Source organism: Urocitellus parryii, chromosome Y, assembly GCF_045843805.1.
Source record: "Urocitellus parryii isolate mUroPar1 chromosome Y, mUroPar1.hap1, whole genome shotgun sequence".
Lineage (NCBI taxonomy): Eukaryota > Metazoa > Chordata > Mammalia > Rodentia > Sciuridae > Urocitellus > Urocitellus parryii.
The window spans coordinates 9,207,714-9,230,163 of record NC_135548.1 but is presented as its reverse complement, the minus strand read 5'-3'; the positions used below and the strand labels follow the sequence as shown (position 1 = coordinate 9,230,163).

Here is a 22,450-nt window from a genome sequence, read left to right as displayed (position 1 = left end):
AGTTATAAAGCTTTTTGTTTTATATTATAACATCAATTTATGGTGACATAATTGTTGTCTTTCAAGCACAACTATATATAAAAAATAGTGATTCTTTTTCAAGTTGTCATGTTATCTTCCAAAATTCTTAACTTTTGTGAAAAACAATGAAATTTTGTAGTGCAGAATTACATCCTAATGAAGCCTATTTTATTTCCTCCAATTTTACTCATGGATCTAAATCCATATTAAAATGGATTGAACATTTTTGATTGTGTATTATAAGCCCATAAACTAAGCTAACCATTTTATTTAGAGATCTGTATCTTCAAATATACAAGTCTGGGGCTGGGGATGTGGCTCAAGTGGTAGCGTGCTCGCCTGGCATGTGTGCAGCATGGGTTGGATCCTCAGCACCACATACAAAGATGTTATGTCCGCCAATAAGTAAAAAATGAATATTAAAAATTCTCTCTCTCTCTCTCTCTCTCTCTCTCTCTCTCTCCTCTCTCTTTAAAAAAATATACAAGTGTATTTTACTGACAATGAATTAAAGTAACAGAAAAAGAGAAGCATAAAATGAGATAAACATCCACAATGAAAAGAGGAGGTAATCTCCAGTGACAAAAGACTTCCAAGAACTTCTGGAAAACAGAAAGTCTGGAAGTAGATGAAGGATGCATTTGAATTCTATTAGGGCTTCCCAGGAGGTGGATTAAGACCATGACTAGGCATCTTGGAAGTCCATAAGTTAGTGTGCTTCAGATCAGCACAATGGAAATAAAGGGAAGGAAGCACATTTGGGCACACAGAATCTGGGGTCGCAGTTTAATCTCAAAGGAGGCTTCTGCTTACTCAAAGTGAAATTATGGATCTGTATTGCACTCTTATATATTTCCTACTTGAGACATGGAGTGTGATTTACATGAGTCTCAAACAATCTTGAGTTTAGGAAGCCTTAAATGGTAATGGCCAGTAAAACGATCTTCTACTAATGAAAATATTTTGAAAAGACCACTTTCAGCAATTGTCTGGGAAATGAATCCTTCAGTCCTAATGGTGCCATAAAGCATAGTTCCCTATAGTGACACCACAAAAATCTCATTTTTTCAGTCTAAGTTCTTTACTTAGTTTATGATACTGGTGAGAATCTATTCCTGAAGAAAACTTATAAGAATGGAAAAGAGTGCAATTAATTACAGTTTTGACAGCTGTGTAGACTGAATGTCAAATTAATAGTCATCTTGGATCTCTTCTGCTGTTCATTTTAGATCCAATAAACATACTTCTTTTGGTCTCTATACTCATCTCCAAATCATTTGAGGCTCCTTACTATAATTTTCTCAAGACACAACTCTTGCACTGATACTTCTACAATTCCTGTATGGAAAGTGAATACTAAAAAGTAGAGAATTGGATCATCTGTTTTCAAATTGAATCATCTGATTTTTATCTTCAAATATACAATAGACTTTTATATTTGCATACAGTGGATACCATGGTCACAGACCAATAGTATTGTTTTTATTTTTGTTAAGTGTGGTCTCATTCAATTTTAGGCATGATGTATTAGTACTTTATTAGTGCTACTTGCTTATTATTACAACATGGAATCAATGTCCTTCTGGTGAGGAGAGTGAATTGACCTAGCTAAAACTGTAATTTCTCCTCTTGCTTTCTGTTTTCTTAGTACATAGAATTTAGAGTCCTCAAGTGCAGTTTAAATTTTAGTTGGAATTTTGTTAGACATCCTGTTGGAAAAGTGTCCTCTTAAATAATTAAGATTTCTAAGAGTGGAGGATGCAGAGGCATGGTGTAAGAAAATATAATTGCCAAGAGCATTAGTAGGAGTGATGGTGAGTTAAGACTCTTAAAATTTGACACTCTGTTTCCTGGATCTATATAGTGTGTCTCTTGGTAGCACAAACTGATATAATGATGTGAAATTTAAGAAGTGTTAGCAACACCATCGCCTGTTCCAGAATTCTACCAGGCCAGCAGCTTTTTGTTTATTTTTTAGATGATAATACAGTGGATCTCATGGTCATAGACCAATAGTAATATCATTATTTTTGTTAAGTGTAGTCTGATTCAATTTTAGGCATGATGTATTGACACTTTATTAGTGTTACTTGCTTAGCATTTATTGTGTGTAAAAGCAAAATTTAAAAAAAAAAAAGTTTGGGTTTTTCTGGTTAAAATTATTTCCAGGTTAAAAGATGTACACTTGTTAATTTATTATGAGAGAATGATGAAAAGAATGATGCTGTAACAAGAACCTAGAGATAGACCTCTCCTCCTAGCTGGCTAGATATTTGGAAGAAGCATTTGATAGATAAAATACAGTGACTGGAAAACACTATGGTACTCAGTCCTCATTCATCCTGTGCAGCATCAGAGGCTGGATAAAAACAACTGGCCAAGTCAAGTTGTCAACTTGGTTTTCTTGTACAATGATGTATGTGCTTTGGTATGTGACAGCATGAAATCTTATGATATTTACACTGGATTGTCTCTCTCAGAGATCCATTCTTATTACTGTACCCCCCCAAATTTTATACTCTTCATAAGTTTCTTCTAAACCATTGACCAAGTCTTGATTTCTTCCTATTATTTTATGTACCTTGTTATGTACCTTCTTACCTGAGGTAACATCTTTTTCCACATGAAATTAAGGATGAAGTGTGCTGCCAAGTATTCTGCTCTTTAGAAAGAGTTTTTTTTTTTTTCATTTTTTTATTTTTCAAGGGTAATCCTGAATGATATTGTACAATGGTGTTATTTTATTTCACTTTACTTCTAAATGAAGATAACTCATATTTATTTCTAGTAATATTTTGATAGAGGTTGGCCAATTTCCTCTTCTATCTGATTCACAAAAGGGACCTTTATCCAAAGAAGGAAATGAATAGGTATTGTATCACACCTTTGCTCTGAAGTTGATTGGGGTTTTCTGAAAAAGAGTGTAACTTAAGTGACTATCTTCTTCGTTAGTTATCTGCTTAGTTATTGATCACTCTGTGACCTCAGGTGAAATGCCAAGAAGATATAGAGTAAAATAAGTAGAATTTATCAATTGATTATACTTTTGTAACTGAAGTAAAGTTTGTGAAGTACTATATGACTTCCATATCTCTCTGCCTTCCATTTAAAATCAAAACATAAAATTCATCTTTATTTTTTATGTATCACCAATAAGCTTCTAAAAATAAAATTTACACCTATAATTTTTCTAATCCTGTTCATGATTTCTCTATTTTCTTGATTTTATGAATTTTTTATAAGTGATACTAAGTTGATAATCTGTGTCATTTCCTGGTTTACAAACACTTATTGATTTTTGTCTCTTTTTAGTTATATTTGGCCTCCAGTGACTAAGGGAAGTCTGCTCCTTAGTCAGACTTCCGGTCTGTCCCTCCCAGCTCTGATTCAGCCTCTCAGCTTCCCATACCCTCATGCAGTTGGTTGTAAATTCTTCCAGAAGCTGTTTTACTGTCTGCTTTTCGTGATTAAAAATAAAAATCAAAACTTAGAAACGATACTTTAGGGCTTGGGATATGGCTCAAGTAGTAGCGTGCTTGCCTAGCATGCGTGAAGCACTGAGTTCCATTCTCAGCACCATGTAAAAAAATAAATAAATAAAGATATTGTGTCCACCTAAAATGTAAAAACGAATATTTTTTAAAAGATACTTTAAAAAGCAAAATGTAGAGGGAGAAAGTAGCAACTTTTTTTTGGGTAATTAGGCTTTTTAAAAACTTTTTAACATTTTTTTTTTTTAATGTGGGTCACCCACTAACACTTCATCAAAATAACAGTTTCTTTGCTGAGTTCAGGTGACCAAGGAATAGCCACACTCTTGGAACAAAACAAAACAAACACACACACACACACACACACACTCACACACACACACACACACACACACACACACACACACACATACAAAAGAAAAATCAGAATTATTTTTAACCTAATTATTTTTAATTATTTTTATATGATGTCTCAGATCCCCTTAACTTTGCACATTATCTTCTTTGTTCAGTTGAATTGTAACTGCTTTTTGTAGTTGGAAAGACTGTGACTATTAAACTTGAGAACTTTTATTCTGGGTGTCTTGTTGGTTTCTGGTGAGGTTAAGTGGGTGAGAGGGTGAAGAGAAAGTGAGGGATTCTTTCCTATCGCAACATGGAATTTCCCCCACAGTCTGCTCTCAGGTGCCAGACCTCAAGTATTTCCTACAGTGGTATACTTTGATTATTTTTACTTCTCCTTTACCCATAAGTTTTAATAGCGTTTTATCAAAATGCACTTATTAAGAACCATTTTTAAAAGAAAGTTATAGTTCACCTAACCAGTCTGCACTTATTGATTATGGTTTCACTCACCTGCCATGCCTGTTTTTTGGTGTCTGAAAAACAGATATATTGATTTCCATATTTTTTTCCATTTTTCTACATGTATATACTGAAAAGAAAATTAGGTCTGGAAATATTTTATTTCTATTTAATGCTAAAATCAAGAAAATAAAATTTAAATATGCTAAATATTGCTTAAGGTTTCACTCACCTGCCATGCCTGTTTTTGGTGTCTGAAAAACAGATATATTGATTTCCATATTTTTTCCATTTTTCTACATATATATACTGAAAAGAAAATTAGGTCTGGAAATATTTTATTTCTATTTAATGCTAAAATCAAGAAAATAAAATTTAAATATGCTAAATATATCTCCATGTTTTCTCAAGTAGCTATGCTAAAAACAAAGAAAATATCCTGAAATTAAAAACAATGGTCAGCTTCAAGAAAGCAAGAATAAAACCCAACATTTATCCTTAATGATGGATTATAGATGATAAATACAGAATAACCTCAAGATTTAAAGGAAAAATAGTATTCAACCTGGTATTCTAAAATGAAGCAGATTGTCCATCAATGATAAATAAAAATAGATTTTCATAAATAATAAAAACCTAAAAAGCTATTTTCCATGCTTCATTTCAAAGAGAGTTACTAAATATAGAAGAAAAAAATTTAAAAAGGGAGCAGAGTTTTTGGACAGAAACAGTGGTTTTAACTGCAGAGCTCAAGAAAGTTATGCTGATTCTGCAGTAGACCTTGAAAACAGTTTTGTTAGCATACCTCAGTCCTAACTTTAAAATGATTGTTTAATAGAAATGTTAGCTAGTGAATAGTCAAGTGATTGAATGTAGCAAAAGTTAGAAGATTCTAGTAATCTATTTTTCTCACCACAAAAAAACTGAATATTAAAAAATACAAGAAAAACAAAGTGATGAAAAAAGAAAGTTAAAACACACTAAACACAAATAATGGAAAGCCAAGTTCTGTATATGAAATACAGTAAAATGTGCACTTTTTGTGAAATTTAATGGGATTGAAGAAAGTAGTATTGATTGTTCTTGATGGTAAGAACATCCCTCCATGTGCAGCATTCATGTCCTGTTATTGGATGTCAGAAAGGCTAATAAATTAGAGAAAAAAAATCATTCTTACTTCTGGTGTGTGTTTTGTGATGAAAACTATCTTAAAGTCAAACTTGTGAAAATGCTTAAGGGTTTTTAACCTTCATAAATTTTCTGTTGACAAAGAATGCAACCCATAATTAATTTTAAAAGAGAATAACTAACTGGGGAAGCATGAACACAGGGACTTGTAACTATTAAAAAATAGAGTGGGGTGTGTTGGCCTGTACAGATGCTGATACTCAGAAATAATAAAATGTCCAATGCAGATTAAGCAAGAAATCACAGAACACATATCATAAATGATAATCAATTAAATGTTAAATCCTTTTAATATTTGATTCATTATGCCTGAAGAAAAAGAAGTGGCCCCATAAGTTAAATTGGTTTTCCTCCCTTTCTCATTGCAATTAGAAAAAATAATGGGAACACATAAATCATTGTGAAGGGTCTTCTATGTATATATTTCAAGATTATGATCAATATAATCAGACAACTAGTAGTAGGTATGGCTAAATTTAGTTTCCTTTTAAAATATTACATACTTGCAGATAGAGTGTAGGCTGCTGATTTGGGTGTAAATTTTGAAAACTAATGTTTTATATGGCACTGGGGATTTAACTCGGGGTGCTTTATCCCTCATATATATACAAAATTCTTTGATATTTTATTTTGAGACCTGGTCTCACTTAGTTACCAAGGCTGCCTTGAAGTTGTGATCCTTCTGCCTCAGCCTCTATGATATTTGGGATTACAGGAATGTACCACCACATCAGGTTTGGACACTACTTTTTTTTACATGCATCTAATAATCAAAATTATTTTAAATATTTCTGCCTTTTCTTTGATATAAAATATTCAATACTCTCTTACCAAATTGGTTTTCACCCTAATATTCTTTTCTTGAAAAGGCCAATATTCATGTTGAGTAGTTATACTTTTTTTTCTTACCATAACAAGATTTACTCATTAGATTCTATCCTGATTTAGCACGTCAATTTTATCCATGTTTTAGAAAAACAAATTACTATAATTTTTTCTGGTCATGGTTTTAATAGAAGTACCTTCCTCTTAGTCATAATAAAAAAATGATAGGAGAAGATTTAGTAAAGTCAAAAGCTAAGATCCAACAGTTTGCCAGTTCGTGTTTCAACCAGATGTTTATGATTTGATTGTTTCTCTTTTAAATTTCTTCTTCTGGTTACTCTGATGGCCTTTTCTATGATATTTAATAATCAGCTTCATTTAAAAGCACTACTTTATGTGAAAAGTGGATACTAAGGGAAATAAATATCTGGAACAAATTCATAGTACTCAATATGTTTCTCATGATTATATACAGTTTCCTCCCAGCATTCCGGGATTACAATTCATAGAGCTTTAAATGACTTCCCTTCCTCACTATATTTCACTATCACCACATGCAGGAATAATTTATCAACAAATTTATATTAAATAAGTAGCAATTTAGAGGAAACCAGATATAATTTACACCTGTGAAATTAAAACAATATATGTGGAAGTTTGCCAAAGAATACTTGGCATATTCAAAGAATAAAATGAAGAAGTTTACCAGAATTGTTGCTTTCCTTTATGTGATAGGGCACAGTTTATTGTCATGTTGTTTCAAAAGACATTAGCGTTTTCCTTATGAAAAATAGTTGTTATTCTTTAACATAAATTTTACTTGATTTTTAAATTTTTTACCCATTTATCTTGCACACTGAGAAGGTATTTGCTGGGGTCAGTGAGATACTGATCAATCAATTTTATTTTCAACTAATGTTGTAAAATGCATCTCTGACACAATTGCTTGTTTTCATTTTATATAATAGCATCATGCACAATCAGCATGAGAAGAGTTTGCTCATTAATTTTGGTATCAATAGTGGGTTAGGTACATTAAAAAGATGTTGAGTAAATTACATCTATAATGGTGGAATCTCCCAATTCTTTGTTCTTATCTTTCCTATGGTGCTTCTGCTCTTGATATTAGAATGTTAACTTCAATTTGCATTGTCCACACAGTTTTTTAAAACATAAGACACTTTGAATTGAGGAAATCACATATAGTAAGATGATTTCATAAACTGATATAAAACTCAATGAAAGACTTCAGCATTATTAATGTAAATTTTATCAAAATTCCATTATATCACAATGGTACATACATATTAAAATTTTATATAGCTAAAGGTTTTTTAACAATGAATGATAGTCACCTAAGCAAGTATGTAGTTCCAATTATTCATTTACTGAGCTTCATTCATTCATAATATATGAGTTGACAGAAACCACACATCAGAGTGTCTGTTTTTGAAAAAAATTTGGAGAATTACTAACAATGCAGCATGAAATTTTTATTTATTATTGGTTCATCATACCCACATCTTACTCACATAGTAAGATTGTTATAATATTCAATAATTTGTAGCTAAAATCATGAAATACCACATACCATATTGTACAGATTATATAAATGCTCTTATTATTTCTTCATCCTTTTCACAAATATTTATCAGTCACTTTATATATGCTAATTAGAAATAAGTTCATTATAATTATTTCAGATATTTTTTTTTTAAAAAACTGCAAGACTCATTTAAAAAGAGCAATATAGATTTCAGAAGTAAGTACTGTTTCTCTAGTGAATAATGTGTATAGAAATCTACTAAGGTCTTTTTATTGTAGTACCTAGAATCTTTATTACTACTAAGAAATTACATTCTATGTCTCATTTTTACCATTGTCTCTCTCGTATTACTTTCATTATGATTTGAGTATGTCCTCCAAATTCTCATGTGTTTTGAACTTAGTTTCAAAGGGAGAGAGTTGGAAGACAGTGAAATGTTTAAGTAGTGAGATCTAGTAAATTGTGGTTAGATCATTGGGGGAGATGCTCTTGGAAAGGGCTAATGTAACTTTCATGGGGCACAACATAGTTCTTATTAAAGCCAGTTGTTACAAAAGAACAAATCTTTTTTTCTGAATTTCTCTGACTTCCTGTCTCATTATGTTCTGACTCTCAAATGAGCCCTCACCATAATGCCACCCCATGTGTAATGCAGGTGAAGGAGCTGTCACAGGAGCTGAGAAGTTTCTCTTACAGTGCACATAAATCTTCAGAACTACGTACTCAAAAAATATTTTTATTTATTTATAAGTTGTAGTTGGACACAATACCTTTATTTTGTTTAATTATTCATTTTTATGTGGTGCTGAGAATTGAACTCAGATTCTTGCATGTGACAGGTGAGCACTCTACCACTGAGCCACACTGCCAGCCTCTCAGAAAATACTTTTTATGCATTTATATCTCTTTTTATACATTGGACTGTTTCTGGTATTTTTCTATAACATTATAAAACAGACTAAAACAACCTCTGTTTCTTATTTCTAAAGAAGAGAGGTGAGACTTTGCAATGTATTACTGAAAAATTCTGTAAAATATTTAGAATAAAAAGTGTTATGCATTCACTGAGTTACTTTTAGTGAGTGATTAAATATCTTTGAGTCTAAGACATCTTACTATGAGAGTGAGTAGAACATCTAAGTTTACATGTTAAAAGCTCTGGTATAGTTTACATGGTAATGGCTTAGCATTTCTGATTCTTATTTGTTTTTTATATTTCAAAGGTGATATCTTGTGTTTCTTATATTTCTCATGGTGCCTAGGGATCGAATCCCACACCTAAGGCACCTGGAAGCCCAGGCCACATGGGACAGCAGTAACGCAAGCTCCTCTGAGGTCTGGAGCTCTCCAGCCACAGCCTGGCAGCTAGGGACTGGGCCTGCCTGCCAGAGGCCATGAAGTCCCCAGTGGTGGACTGGGAGGCCCTGCCCTTTGACAGGAGCAGGAGACGTATGGCGGAGGCCCCCCATGGGCTGGGAGGCGGCTGGTGGTGGGGCTGCCCTGCTGGGCACTGGGTTTAGACAAGGCCCCATGGGAGAAGGTGCTGGACCCTGGCTGGGGCCAGGACCCCTCTGGTTCTTGTCCTAGGGCACTGGGGACAGTGTGCCACCTCTACTAAGCCATGACTAGGCCCATGCAGAATAGGGGCACCCTCCCTATGGAGCCTGCAGGTGAGTCTGAGAGGGGCCTCAGAGAATTCCGGAAAGGTCCCCAGCTTCATGGTCTACTGGTTAACTGTCACCACAGACATCATTGTCTTTCTGTCTCAGACACCAGAGCATCTTCTCAGGGAACCTAGCCCCTGACTCTGAGCTCAGGCCCTGAGCCTGAACCTCCCCTCCCAGGCTCCGAGTGCGGTGGAGGCTGAATGTGGTGGTGTCTTGCTGTCCCCTTACTTGCATTTGGTCCCTAATTGCACGCAGAACATTCTAGAAACATAGGGAGAGTGCCGCAGCCTGGCTGTGCACAAAATCACGAGCCACTCAAGCAGGAACAAACTTTATTTCTGAACTCCACCAGCACACTCCACACATGCTCCCGGGAAATATGACTAATGCCATGCCATGGGGCTCCTCCCGGGACACACTACAGCAACAGAAAATCCCTCCTCCGGAATTCCCTCCTACTGCACTTCCCCAACCAATGGGAACTCTCTGGGAGTCCAGGAAGTGCTCCAAAGTAGCAGGCCTAGGCAGACAGCAGGGGTCTAATCTCCAATTGAATGCTGATCTTAACAATCATTATCATCTCAATGGCTTGCTGGCATCACCTTTTAACCAAAAATGACACGCATCATTCCTACTTGGCTATGGCTCTCAGCAGGAGAGACAGAAGATGTCCCTTCCCAGAGGCGCAGGTGCAGCTGTGCAGTGAGGATGTACCATGGCTGACTGTAGTCTGGACAAGTGGACGTGGCAGGGTGGTCCCCTGAGGGCAAAGAGCTGGCCAGGCAAGAGTGGAGGTGGCAACCCCAGGTCTCCTCTGAACGAGGACAAAGCTACCAGAAGTTTTGGGGCAAGGAATAAGGCCACAAGGTTGCCACGAGGTGGCAGGGATGGCAGTCCTGGCTCTGCCCAGCAAGAGGCCCATCTGGACACTTGGTGGGAGAGCAGCCACCCATGGCTGGACAGGGAGCTGTGTCATCCTGAGCCCAGAGGACACAATGCCCCCCAAGGAACAGTCTGCACCCAGAGAGTGCCACCTCTGGTGATGATGGGGAAATGCTGATGACTCTGTCCATGTCCCCAGAAGAGGTGCAAGCTGATGCCCGACAATCCTAAGGCCACACAAATAGATTTTGTGCTTCCAACCAGAGTCAAAAATCCACCTTTGTGGGGACCAGGGTCACTATGGTGGCTGCAAACATCACTGAGGGAGGGAGGGAAGGCCAAAACCAAAGTCAGACAGAAAATGGGGGCACTGCTCCCAATCCCTGTCACAGCTACAGCTGCCAAAGCCAGAAGGAGGAGAGGAGCCCCACCGAGGGTGGACACCCCATGGTGGAGATGAGGGGCAGAAGTCTGCCAGACGATGACATCCCCACGTGCCACAGCACCACTTCCCCCGGCCACCACTGTCTTCCAAGGCCCTGCCCGGCATCCTTCCTGGTTCTTGGCTCTCAAAATTGCAGGGTGCCCATGCTGCCCACCTTGCTCCGCTCCTTGACAAAGATCTCTAAGGACTGGGAGACGCCAACTGGATCCCCGTCCCAAGGCGATGGCACCCAGGAAGGCAGCCAGGACCAAGAGGCCCCAAGGCACAGGCCCCCAGAGGCTGCTGCCATGGGGATGTACTTGGGGGAGGGCAGGCAGTCAGCTACGGGCCACCACAGAGCACCCAAGATGGCCACCAGGCTTGCCCATGACTGAGACCAGAACCTCAAGAGGCCCCTCCACCTCCCTGAAGCATCATCTGCTAACACTCCTGTGTGCCCCACTAATCCTAGGGGACTGTGACTAGTCCAAACTGAAAGGCTGCCACATGCAGTGGTCCACAACTATCACCCCAGTAACTTGGGAGGATGAGGCAGGAGGGTCACAAGGTAGAGGCCAGCCTCAGCTACTTTACAAGGCCCTAAGCAGCTCAGTGGGACCCTGACTCAAAATAAAATATAAAAAGGGCTGGAAACGTGGCTTAGGGGTCAAGTGACCTAGGTTTGGTCCTCAGTAAGGGGGCTGGGGGCTGGGGACGAGACTCAAATGCTGAAGATATCTCTCAAAATGGCCACTGTTCCTACCATGGACTCGAAAGCAACATAGAATTTGCAACTGTGGCTTTTCCAATGGTTGCTTCTTTCAGGAAATGTCACCAAATGAGAACCCACAGGAGAACTGGGCTGCCACCTGACTTTGTAGACACAGCCCTTCTCACTGTGGCTGCTGCTGAATGGCAGAGGAAGAGCTAAGAAAATTGTAGAGGGCACCAGGGAGGCCGGGGGGCAGCCCTAAATCCAGGACAAGGCGCAGCTGCAGAGGGCACTCCTCCTGCCCCGGGGCACCTGCACCCTGGGGCCTCTCCCACCCTTCCTCTTCTCCACCCCAACACGACAGCCACACAGGCCACTTGGCCAAGGCCCAGCTGGTCTCTGGCCTCCTCTCTGTCATGTCCTTGTTTGCTGAAACTGACCTCTCCACTTCAAACACCACCAGCCCTCTGCGGCTCTGCTGGCCACTCAGCCAAAACCACCATCTGTCTTTTTTCAGTCTTGGGGATTGAACCCAGAGGTCCTCCACCCCTGAGCCCTGTCCTCAGCCCTTTTTTGTATTTTATTTAAAGACAGTGTCTCACTGAGTTACTTAGGGCCTCACTAAGTTACTGAGGTTGGCCTTCACCTTGCCATTCTCCTACCTTGGCCTCCAGGCATGCCCCAAAGAGCCCAGCCTTTCAGCTCAGGTCTATCTGGAGCCCCACTCTGTGCTCAGAGCCTAGTCACCAGCTCCTTGATGCCTAGGGCATCATCCCACCAGCAGGAGCAGAGATGATGGTCCCCTGCTACCAGAACCTTCCCTACAGAGCCCCATGCTGGGTAGCCAGGCTGGGGGCTCCTGGCTCCCTATTGAGGGCAGCAGGCATCTTTTTCCATGTCCCCAGCATCCAGCACTTAGCAGATTCATGAATATCCAATAACACAGGAACCTTGCCTACCCTATGATGCATGAATGAGACCCATGAACACTGGAGACCACGAGGCCCACTGGTGCTCGAGGCCTGGAGCCACACCTCCGGACTGGGGGTGGGTACTGCACTCGCTGGTTGAGCTCATGCACCATGGACGTCTCCCGGTGGCCCCGCATCACCCTCTGCTGCTCCTTCAGCTGCTTGGCCACCTGCATGATGCCCAGAGCAGAGGATGGGCTCAGATGTGGGTTCGGAGGGAAAAGTCTCGAGCTGCTGGAAACTTAAAGGGCTCTTTATGCAGGTCTACATCTTTACATGGATGTTAAAAATGCCCTAAGGGCTGGGGGTGTACCCCTGTCATTCTAGCAACTTGGGAGGCTGAGCTAGGAGGATTGCAAGTTGGAGGCTAGCCTCAGCCACTTAACAAGGCCCTAAGCAACTTAGCGAGATCCTGTCTACATATGAAATATAATAAGTGCTGGGAGGTGGCTCAGGTGATAAGTGTCCCTGGACCAACAAGGTGCCATAAGGAGAAGACCAGACAAGGTGTGATTTTCCACTCTGGCTTCAGGTTCTCAGACCTGCTGCTGATGGCTGAGCTTTGTCCATCTGTCCTTAGTGCTCTGAACTGTCTCACCAAGGTTGGTGGCCCATCTGAATTTCACAAACCACCACTGTGACAAAGCAACAAGCCGAGTGACATGTTAAGAACCTCCGTTCATTCTTGTGTCCTTGGCAGAGGAGCCAGAGACCTCGACCCAGGTCTCAGAGAACAAGGTGCAGGAGCCCACCATGAACATGAGGTACACTACCGCATGGACAGGGTCCTCCAACACGGAGCCAAAGGACTCCAGCAGAGACAGGTAGTAACACAAGTCACCAACTGGGTAGGTGGGGGTGGGGATTCCAGAAGACATGTCCTGGGAAGAAGGAACAGAAGGTCTGGCATGCTGCGTCTACTGAACCTGAGCTTCGAGATGAACCCAGAGCAGATCAAAACTGTGATTTCACCCGGGCACAGTGACACACACCTGTAACCCCAATCTCAGGAGGCTGAGGCAGGAGGATGGCAAGCTGGAGGCCAGCCTCGGCCACTTAGAAAGGCCCTAAGCAGCTCAGTGAGACCCTGGCTCTAAATGGGGGTGGAACAGGGCTCAGGGGTAAAGGGCCCCTGGGTTCAGTCCCTGTTACAAAAAATGTCCTGCACAGAATTTGGGAAAGGACACAGGGGAAGAGAACTGTGGGTGAGACACTTGGTCAGGAGCAAGATGCACAGATGCTGAGCAGCGCCACCCACTCTGTGGCCAGGAGAGGCTCCCCAGGAACATCTGACTGACAGACCAGGTGCCCAACAGGCTGACGAGTAGGTGCCTGCTGAAGTGGCCCAACAGAATCTGGGAGATGATGTAGAGGTGGGGACCAGGGTGGACTGCAGGATGATCGGGACTTGGAGATAAAGAAGAGCTCAATTGGGTAGGTGTGGTACTGGCCCTAGTAGTGCACAGTCTTGATGGGCAGGTCAACCCGGAGGCCCTGAGAACAAAGAACAGGGCGCCCTTCACTGCCTCGCTTCCCCCTATGGTTCAGAGGCACAAGAGTTGGCACCAGCTTTGGGGACCGACTTCTGACAGTGCTGGAGAGCACCTGCCCCTTTCTTCACTCCCACAGTGCTTGGGGCACATGCAGAAAAACTAGTTTCAAAGGTACTAATGTCCACTCTATGGCTATTTGTATCTAAAGGAAAAAAAAGAAAAAAAGAAAAAGCAATTATACTGAAGCCAGAGACAGTGGTACAGGCCTGTCATCACCAGCAGCTCTGGAGGCTGAGGCAGGAGTACTGCAAATTGGAGGCCAGCCTCAGCAACTTAGTGAGACTATGTCTCTAAATAAAATATAAAAAGGGCTGGGGATGGGGCTCAGGGGTTAAGTGCCTGTGGGTTCCATCCGTAGTACCAAAAAATAAAGAAAAAGAAATGCAGACTTCCTGTGCTCACGCTGGACTCACCTGGAAATGGATGACCACAGCAAAGACAAAGATGGAGGCGATGAGGTTCATGAGGTCGGGGAGATTCTGGCAGGAGAAAGCCTCTCTAAGGGCTCAGTCTTTGTGTGCGTGGCCCAGAGATGGAACAGTGCAATGATGGCACCCTCCAATTCCATGCCCATTGGCAGAGGAGGACACAAAAGTGAAGGGAAGAACAAGGGGCTGGACTCCCCTGGGTCTTGGGCCTCCTCCTGGCCAAAGCAGAGGCAGGAGAACAGAATCAGCCAGGAGACTCAGCCAGGAGACTCATGGCACCCACAGTCATGGGGTCATGGTCTGGATTTTTTTGGTAGCCAGGGGCCCTCAGCCACTGAACCCCACCCCCAGCCTATTTGTATTTCACTCACAGACAGTGTCTTGCTGAGTTGCTGAGGCCTTGCTGTAGCTAAGGGTGGCCTCCAAGTTGAGATGCTCCTGCCTCAGCCTCAAAAACAGGCAGAAAAGTGCCTGGCCTGAGGAATAGGCAACAGACCAGCCAGGGACACTGCAGCACAGGGCGCCAAGGTCTGAGCACTTCAGAAATGGCGTGAGACTGACTTTAGGACAAAAGCACAGTGGGAAACACTGTCACCATGGCCCCTGCTGCCAGGTTGGTGCTTCCCTAGATGTGGCATTTGTGGGCAGAGTGGCTAATGGCTGGGGACTCAAACGTCCCAGTCTCTCCCTGGGACTGCATTTTCCTGTCACCCCAGAGTTGGGACAGCAGGACTTGCATCACCTTCTGGATGGCCACTCAGATGGGCCATCTGTCCTGTAGACCACATAGACAGGATATCTGTGACAGAAACGCTGTCCTAGCTTTCCCTGCCCCCCTGGTATCCTCGTGGTGGTCTTCTGACAGACGGTCTCACTGCCACCTCGCTGTGTGGGACAACAGCTGATGTCCCTGTGATTGAGAATCTGGAGACATGAAAGTTTGAGCATTTTGTAAAGGAGGAAGTTCAGCAATCCCAGGGGGAGAAAGCAGGGACTTGTCCTGGCTCCTCTTGCCACCAGTGACCTCTCTGAACTCCCCTCGCTTGCTGAGCTAAGCCACGCGCCGTCTCTCAACACACCAGCTCATCTCTGCCCCAGGACCTTTGCATCTGCCAGGTTCTCTAGATGGACCCGTAACACTCTTCCCCAGTTACCCCGTCTTCCTTCTCTGCTCTACTCTGACCCGGGGGCCTGGGATGACACTGATGCTCATAAGTCTTACGTTATATCCCTTTGTATTCTTAGCACCCACAGAAGTGCCTGGTGCTTAACAGCACCTTCCTGACAGTGTCTGGAATGAAAGGTGGGTGACAACAATGGCAGGGTGAGGGCCTTATGAGCTTTCTGAATGTTTAATATGGTCATTTCTGGAAAATCACTACACCCTTATCTCTGGGAACTGGGTTGTTTGATATACTAGTGTCACCTGGGAGCAAGAGCCATGTGATGTCTGTACTGTCTACCTCCCTCCAAGCCTGGACTGTCCCCCACCTCAGGGAAGAATGACCAACTGCGTTCTCCACCCTAGGGCTCCTTCCACACCCCACTTTCCAGGTCGCAAGCTGAGCCATGGTGGCGCTCCTGGTAACAGGAGACCCTTCCAGCTGCAAGCTACTTGTCCCTGCTCCACCCTCTTCTTGCCCATCCTGGGAGTGTCCCCATGTCTCCACCATTTTGTCTCCTTACAGTACCACTCAAAGCCCCCCAGGTAGCCCTTCTGCCCCAGCCAGGTCCCAGAGGTGGCCAAGGGCAGCCACCTCCATGTCTCGGTTGTCTGTTGCCTTCATCTCTCGCTAAGTCCTAAGGCCCTCACCCTGATGTCACACTGGCTGGCTCAGGCTGGATGGCTGTGCCAACTTGCCAGCTATTTTCTCAGCCTGTCTGCCAGGGACAGCAAATCATTCCTTCCAAAACTGTCCCCTCACTCACCACCCTGCTCCAGAACAAAGTGATCCTCTGGCTGACTTCCGTGGCCCAAGCCTTCTCTGACTGGCCCCCTGTGACCACCACTGTTCCCACTCCTTTTCAAGGCAGGCCCCCTAAAGTGAGGAGGTCTTGGCAGACTCCTAGACTCCTACCCAGCTTTTACCCCCACATCCACGGCTGGGGCACAGCAGCTTTGCACCCCAAGATCCTCAATTCACCTTAAATTTTCTGAAATTCTAGGAAGAGTCTGGTGTCACTTTGCCTACTCCTCTGAAAGTTTCCCTGACCCTCCTTCCTGAGGTCCAATCTTTCCCATGGGATCTCTCAGGAACCCTGCAGGGACTATCTACAGTTTCCTCAATTTGATGATGTGGCACTGGAGGCCGAGAACCAGCTCCACAGTCAATTCCAAGAAAACATGAAAATGCACACAAATATTTTCCATGAGAGACTTCCCAGCAAATAACAGATTCAGGGATCAGAGGCCAAAAGAAAAAGAAAGAAAAAAAAAAGTCAATTTCCCTCTCCTATGAAGTCTCACATGTTTTGAAATTTTTATTTTATTAAGATTTGTAAGCCAGGTGTCATGGTGCCTGACTGTAATCCCAGTGGCTCTGGAGGCTAAGGAAGGAGTATTGAAAATTGGAGGCTAACCTCAACCAAATTGGGTCTCTAAGCAACTCAGCGAGACCCTATCTCTGAATAAAATACAAAAGAGGGTTGGAGACAGGGCTCAGGGGTTAACTGTCCCTGAGTTCAATCCCCAGGGCCTTCCACCCCAAATTGGCAATACTGCACCGGATTGAACCCAGGAACAGTCATTCTACCCCAGCCCTTTTTGAGACAGGGTCTCACTTATATGCCAAGGCTGACTTTCAACTTGTAATCATCGAACTAATTGCTCATCGCCTGAACAAGTGGTTTGGTGTAGCAATTTCATTTTTCGAATCTTATTTGCTAAGAACAACTGCTAAAATATATGATGATGATTTCACAAGGATATTCACTTCAATGCTAACTGTGACTGAGAAAGGACTGAAATGTCCACCAGAAGACAATTGGCTAAAATCAACACTTCTTTGTCTTTGCTGTGCAGGTTTCTGCTAGGAAATATGAGGCAGGATTACTCTATGGCATGTTAACTGTCCTTGAAATATTTTTATAAGATGTGAAATTTTCGATATCATTTTGAATATAAGTGTTGTTGTTATTATTATTATTATTATTATTATTATTATTATTATTATTATTATTATTATTTGGTACTAGGGATTAACTCAGGACCACTTAACCTCTCAGCCCTGTCCCCAGCCATTTTTATATTTTATTTAGAGATAGGGTCTCACTGAGTTTCTTAGGGCCTCACTAAGTTGCTGAGGCTGGTCTCCAACTTGTGATCCTCCTGCCTCAGCCTCCTGAACTGGTGGGATGACAGGCTTGAGCCTCTGCACTCAGCTATATTTTTAAACTTTGCACACTGAAAATTCAGAAGAAATGTTTCTGAAACAGACATTTTCCCCCAGAGGAATGCTCTGCATGCATGAACACTTCCTGCAGAGGTGCCCAATGGGAGGCAGGGCCCTTACCTTGGTCGGTGTTGATGGTGGTGGGGTTGAAGGCCTTCCCCAAAATGGTTTCACAGATGTTAATTGAGATGGAGAGGGAGAAGCCAGAGCCCAGGCCATTACCTTTATAATGAAACTCATCCAAATGGAGGATGATCAAGCCCACCACAAAGAACTGCAGAATTAAATTAATTAATAAAAGTAGACTCTGCATTACTGGCCCCAAAGCCCTGGTTCTTTCCATCTTCAATGACAGGGCTCTCTGCTATGAAGGCTAAATAAGAGACACTTCTCAATCTGCCTCATGGGAATTCAGAAGCCAAAGCCGGGTCTTTCGATTCTCTATTATTTTTTTTTAATCTATTTTTTAGTTGGAGGTGGACACAACACTTTTTTAAATTTTTATGGGGTGCTGAGGATGGAGCCCAAGTCCTCGCATATGCCAGGTGAGCCTCTACCACTGAGCCCCAGCCCCAATTTTTTTTTGTTTTTAATTGTTTTGGGGTTAGCAGGTGGAAAGCATGCCTTTATTGATTTCAATAATTCTCGTTGTAGATGGGTGCAGTGTCTTTATTTGATTGATTTTGGGGGGGGCAGTGACCAGCTTCCAACCCAGGGCCTTACCCTGCTCAGGCCAGTGTTTAGCCTTGAGCCCAGCCCTGAGCCTGGCCTGGCCCCAGCTCTGGCTGAGTACTGCTGAGGAGGAACAGGGACGATGGAGTCACTCAGGAAGCGGGGTGAGATTGGGGGTTCACCTGAGGTGATCAGAAGGCAGATCCCAGCGCCCATCTCTGAGGGGTCCCTGTCCATGCCTGTCATCACATCCACGATGGACTGGCCAATGGTGACGATGATGCCAAACACTAGGGTCCCAAGGAAACCCTGAGCAGAGTGTGGCAGGAACACAGATGACAAATACTGACACTGCCCCCGGGAACCTTGGTGAGTAGTGTCCCACTGTCATACATCAAAGCACATGAGAACTCAGAGGCTTTCTAGTGAAAGCACATTTCATCTTTTTTGTGGCTTTATGGATTGAACCTAGGGCCTTGCACATGGTAGGCCCAGTCATCCTAAATTATTTAAAAAAAAATGATCGGGAATTCTTAAGATGGAAAAACATTTTTAAAAATTGTCAAGGGTAAGGAGAAAACTTCTGGAGCTCAGTGGTAGAGGAACTGAGTTCCATTTTCAGGTCTGCAAAAAATTAATATTAAAAACAAAGGGATAAAACACCCAATTTGGGCTTTAGAAAAATAATGCAAATTTTTTGTTTGTTTGTTTTGCTTTGGTACTGGGGATTGAACTCAGGGGCATTCAACCACTGAGCCCCATCCCCAGCCCTATTTTGTATTTTATTTAGAGCCAGGGTCTCACCGAGCTGCTTAGGGCCTTGCTGTTGCTGAGGCTGGCTTTGAACTCACAATCCTCCTGCCTCAGCCTCCCAAACTGCTGGAATTAGAGGCATGCACCACTACACTAAGCCAAGTAAATTTTAAAGTGTCCAAAATAAAAATTTTAAAAAAAGAAAACAACTAATTAGAGCTTTAGAAAGATAATGCATCGATTTAAGGCATTGAATAATAAATTCATTACTTAATATTTAATAATGCATTACTTAATTCATTAATGATTAATGCATTAATACATAAATATATTCTAAAATCTCGATTTGTGTCTGAAACTCACAAATTTAAGTTAGATGGATTTCTCACTGAATTATTTAACCTACTAACTTAAGATCTCTAAGGCATGCTGTATGGAAGATGGCAGAGTAGAAAATTGTAAATATTGTTTTCTAAATAACACATTCCAGTTAACAGAAGCTAGGCTTGGCTGATTCTGAGGCTGGTCCCCATTATTGGGGCTGCCTATCATTTGATACAGCCAATACTCTTAACCTAGTTTAACAACATGGAGAAACTGAAACTCCAGAACTATTATCTAAATTTCTTCCACATCAAAGAACAATCAACAGCAGAGCTGTACTGAGAGGATCACCTTTCCGTTCATTAAATCATTTTAAATACAGAAGAAAAATAGCACTTGCTAAATAACTACCATGTACTAGGCATTGTGAGAGTGATTAATTTAATCCTCTTTTTTTTTTTTTGGTACTGAGGACTGAACAGAGGTGCTTAACCCCAAGTCCCATCCCCAGCCATTTTTTAATTTTGTTTAGAGACAGGGTCTCACTGAGTTGCTTAGGGCCTTACTAAGTTGCTGAGACTGGCCTCCAACTGGCAATCCTCCTGTCTCAGCCTCCAGAGCTGCTGTAATTACAGGCATACTCCACAGCATCTGGCTTTGATTGAGTTCTTATGACAGCTCTGAAGTAGATTTCAGCTCCTTCATTAGGTACAGAAATCATGGCTGGTGAAATCATGCCCTGATCCTTCAAGTCCATCCTCTGAGATATTCCTGCCTTCCCTTTCCCTGCCTGGCCTTCCCCCATACCAAGCACCTCCCAGAAGTGCTCTCTCACTAACAGGCCATGGAGTACCTACAGGGTCGGCAGGCCAAGCATACAGGCCAAACTGGGCTGTTTTAATGCCCCCAATTTTATAGACAATTCAAATTCTCAACTAGACACCATAACTGTATCCATGATCTTTCTTTCACTTCTGGTCTCCATTGAAGATGGCTTGGTCTTTTAAGGTGTCACCAACTTCAATCATCTTGGCGCCAGCCAAGAGCTACATGATGAGGCCCAAGTTGACCATTGAAGAGATACCCAGCTCCATGAGTGTGCCTAAGGAAATGCACAGCCACAAAGCCCCTGTGAGCTCAAGAATGCAAGACATCATTTAATAAAATGAACCTACAGAATTGCATGTGATCCCTTCTCCACATTGGATGGACTTCAGTTTCCTGGCAGCAATTATAGAATAACTCCCCAAAACCAAATATCAAAACACAACTGAATCCCTCTGTCAAGCCCACCAGACCCCGTGTCATTCTGTTTGGAAAGTCACGTGTCCCTCAACAGCCTGCTGCATTCCCATCCCAATGGACAGATCTATTATGGCTGGACAGAGGTCAGAGAGGCCTGTCCTTCATCAGTTCATAAAACTGGAGAACATTCCAACCATTTCCTGAGTCTCAGGATGGGGCTGGCACAATTGGATCTAGTTGGGAATCAACCTTCCCTTCCATCAATTTCAGATGAGCTCTGATTCTGAGTGACTGAAACCTCATTGGAACCCCATTTTTATACAGTGTCTATCAAAAGCACCATCAACATATACAAGAAAATTGTTTCCAGACCCACTAGTGACTATTAGAGTCGACCGTCCACTCTTGCTCATGGTTTTGATCCATATATTTCACCTGTGGATAAGATGAAGCTGAGAAACCAATGGAAGGTTCTAGAGAATGTTCTAGGTGGACTCGCCATCTCCTTTCAGGGATTTCAAACACTCTAGTTTTTTCAAGTTTTCAGAAATTTTCAAGCAGAGACTTATCTTGCTCTTCCAGGTTTTGTATTGCATTCAAACCAAACTCCAAAGAAGATGATGTCGCCGAGGCTGAATGCACCATTGATCAGGCTTTTCAATGTGGCACATGCAGACTTTCCAGGCCACGGAGTTGCCCATTCTCTGAGCTCCATAGAAAGGCTGTCATTCAACTAAATGGTTCTGGTCCAGCAGCAAAGAGGCAGAGTGAGTCTGAGCTTCCCTCTATTGGAGGCCAGAATCCCTCACATCCAGTAAAAAGGGTCCGCAGAATATGAGGCCATAATACCAAGTAGAGGATTTGGAAACAAGCAGAAACCAAAGGAGTGGCATGTATGTCCCCCCTCTCTCACCAGCCCCAACACCAGCACAGGAAACCAGATTGATCTGACAACAGACTAAGAAGATGAAGAGGGGGATGGCCATCCACTGCACTTTCTTCTTCATCTGGATGGGCAGAAGAGGCAAAATCAGAGGACACATAGTTTCCCAGTAAGTCAATAAAAATAGAGTCACACAGACCCTTTCTCTGATCACCAAGGAAGGCCAAGGAGGGATGGGTCACAGCTCCATGGGGAAGCACTTGCCTAGCATGCATGATGCTCTGGGTTTAGTCTCCAGCAGACAACCTCCCCCAAAAAAAGAGTAGAAACCAAACCATGTACCAAGCAGAGTCCTGAAAGGTGAGCCTCATGCTCTCTGGGACAAAGCCAATGCAAAAATGTTCGAAGATGTCATGACTGGGAATGCTCATATAATACAGCATCATGATTTTCCCACTGCTTAAGTTAGTACAATGGCAAAGCTGTGCTCTTAACCATTGACATAAACAGTTTAGTTCTTCAGGGTAAGGCAAGAGGAAGGCAAGTTCAAAGCCAGCCTCAGCAAAAGTAAGGCACTGAGCCACTCTATGGTACCCTGTCTCTCCATAAAAAACAATCTAGGGCTGGAGACATCTCTCAGTGAGTGGTTGCTTCTGAGTTCAATCCTAG

General features: G+C 42.5%; 1 pseudogene; it reads right to left on the bottom strand.

Moving 5' to 3' along the window:
• Positions 1-10,993: 10,993 nt before the first annotated feature.
• Positions 10,994-21,742, bottom strand: LOC144251069 (protein transport protein Sec61 subunit alpha-like; annotated as a pseudogene).
• Between the last annotated feature and the right edge of the window lie 708 nt (positions 21,743-22,450).